Source organism: Cynara cardunculus, unplaced genomic scaffold (assembly GCF_001531365.2).
Source record: "Cynara cardunculus var. scolymus isolate 2C unplaced genomic scaffold, CcrdV1 Un_Scaffold_1001, whole genome shotgun sequence".
Lineage (NCBI taxonomy): Eukaryota > Viridiplantae > Streptophyta > Magnoliopsida > Asterales > Asteraceae > Cynara > Cynara cardunculus.
In genome coordinates this window covers 1,399-4,479 of record NW_020200661.1, presented here as the reverse complement: position 1 = coordinate 4,479, position 3,081 = coordinate 1,399, and positions in this window count along the sequence as shown.

Here is a 3,081-nt window from a genome sequence, read left to right as displayed (position 1 = left end):
GCTAAACCCATGGGGGGGATAGAAATGGGGGGGGGAACCCTTGGGGAAGGGTTCGGTCTTGCAGCCATCAGAACTTCACTTCGGGGGGATACCGTCATCTTTTCCTTTGCTTGCTTCCCGGTCGATGTAGAGGGACGGGTCTCCTTTTTCCTGTATTCCTTCCTCAAAAAGGCCGTCATAGCCTTCGGCTTTTGGCTTTGCTTGTGAATACGTGTCTGAAAACCCTCACTATCAACTAAAAACTTCTTTCCAGAATTTGATTGCTCAGTAGAGGATTTCACGACATCATCAATTTTTGTCAAGGCATGCATACAAGAGGAATCCGAGTGACCAAAAATATGGCAATGTGTGCAAACCGGAGGTTTCCATTCATATTCAATCCTCAAAGAGAGTAAGGTCATAGCCATGGTATCAGGATCCGGGATGCGAATCTTAACCACATCTATCCAATTATTCCTAACCGGGACTTCAAGAAGAACACGGGCAAAAGCAGATTTACTCGCAGCATATTTACACATATTAGCAGTCCAAGAGTCCATAGCAAGGGGAATGCCAATTTTACTAGCAATATGACTTAGGCCTTCATCATTCCAAGCATCATAGGGAATATCATGTATTCTAACCCAAAGAGGGATTTTGTCATGAAGATTGGAATTTAAATTGAGCCTCGGACGCCATTTTTGAATAAAGATAGGTATATTTTTAAAACTCCACGGCCCATTATCAATAACTTTTTGAAGCCCTTCAACGGAATTGAATTTAAACAAAAAGATGCCATGCCCGTTTAAAAGAACATCCTCAATCCCAAATTGCGCCCATAATTTGGAAGCATAGAAACGGACAACCGTGAAAGGAAGTCTCCTACCAACAAAATAACCACATAACGTTTTAGCATACGTTTCACAACTTTTTTGAACAACCGAAACGGGTATATCAATAGGACAGTCAACATTTTCATTTAGATTAGGAATAAAATGAAAATTTTCATTAGTATGTTTATTAGAACCACTAATCACATGAGCATACGAGTTAGGAAGGAGGTTCGAAGATTTTCCATTCCACACATTCTTAGGAGTAACACCATGCAAATCATTTTTTAGACTAGAAGAAGGGTTTAAAGCATTAGGAGCACTAATATTAGCATTATAATTATTAAACATATTAAGAGGCAAGACATCATGCAAATGGGAGGGGGGGGGAAGCATGCAAGGGATGGGGAAGGGAAGGCTCCCGCATACTGGAAGGGGGGGTGCAGCAAGATTTCTTGAAGAGTAAACAGAAACATTGGGGGGGGGGGCTGTTTTGCATAAGATTAGAAAGAGGAGGGGGGGAAAGGGGAGAAGACTTCGAACCTGGGCCTGGGGGCCTGCCAAGGATGGAATTAGGAGCCAACTTCTCAGCCAAAAGGGCTGTCTTCAAACACTGAGCAGGCCCAGGAGGCTTTCCAAGAATGGATTGGGCAGCAGGCCCAATATCGTTAGACAAAGAAGAACCAGGTCCATGATGAATGGAGTCCTCATCCATATGGGCCAGACCATGAGACTCAATATAAATTTTTGGGCTATGATCCAACTCCCCAACATTATTTCTTTTTAAAAGATCAACCGTACCTGGTCCACCACCACTAGCAATACCGTCAGCAACCAATCCAAAAACCAAACCAGAGGTATTAGAATTGCTATGTGGGTCTCCATTATCAGCAGCAAAGGACACGTGGCTCGGAGGCTTTTCACAGGCAAGACTAACCAAAGGAGAGGAAACCAAACAAGTCTGCATAGTATGGTTACTATCCAACGAGGAATCCTCAAACCCAAGGGCTCCAGCACCATGCAAGCTGTCAAAAGAAGAGGAGGTACCGTCCTTTAAAGAAGAAATATTATTAAAATGTACCTCCATACCCAAAGGACAACAGGTCTTCTCCCCTAAAACAGTAGCTTGCGGCCCATCCTTTCCTCCATCAGGCCAAAACAGTGGCTCCATACCTCTTTCCGGATTTTCAGCTCCCTCCCCATCACCTTTTTGAAACTCGATATTATTAAAAAAGAAGTTTGAATCTTCCCTATTTTCAGAACAAGACACGTCACCGAACATGAAAATAGGCGACGACCGTTGAGGAGTTTTTGAAAACTCGACCGTTGGATCTTCATGAGCATCATCGACCGACGAGCAAACCATCTCCGGCTGGGCGATGCATTCTTTTACTATGCTAGCAAAACCCGACGCATCATGGGAGAAGGCTACGGATTTATCACATATAGCAATGGGACTACTAAAACAGGCAGAAGAGGAGCTATTAGTCGGATCTTGTTCCATAAGAGAAGAGGCAGCAGCACGAAGCATGAGAGGAGGAACCAACTGATTTTTGCAACGCGAGGCCATAACTCCATCACTAATCGGATTTAAATCACGAAAATCAGACGGGACATTCGAGCAGCTCGGATTATCAATCAGGTTAGCCGAACCTTTCACTTTGGGTTTAGAAACGATTGACGGAAGGGCAAGGAAACCTGATTCTTCATCAACCTCACCACCCACCACCTTTTTCACACAAGCATGACTCCAACCAATGTTGAAAACCATAGCCTCAGGAGCCATGGGAGGGGCTGCGAGACTACTATTTCTTCCAAACTCGTCATCATTTGGAGCACACATAACCAAACTTGGAACAAGCCGACGATTATTCACCCTTGCAAGCCTTCTTAGCTTGCAATTTTCCTCAAAATTTTCCACCACTCCTTGATGAGACCTAGGAAGGGGGTTGGAAAACTTAAAACGATTGATGGGCATACGAGATTTCCTAGTTTTCCTATGCATAGATTCTTCCAAACCAAGTTTGAGATCATCCATGGGAGGAAAGAAGACAAGAAAATGAAAAACCACCACAAAAGCTAGAGAGAATTTTTTAGAGAGAGAAACTAGAGAGAGAAAAAATTCATGCAAATGAAGAAGCTGGGGTTTAGGGTTTAGGGTTTAGGGTTTAGGGTTTAGGGTTTTGGGTTTTGGGTTTAGGGTTTTAGGTTTAGGGGTTAGGGGTTAGGGGTTAGGGGTTAGGGTTTAGGGGTTAGGGGTTAGGGCTTAGGG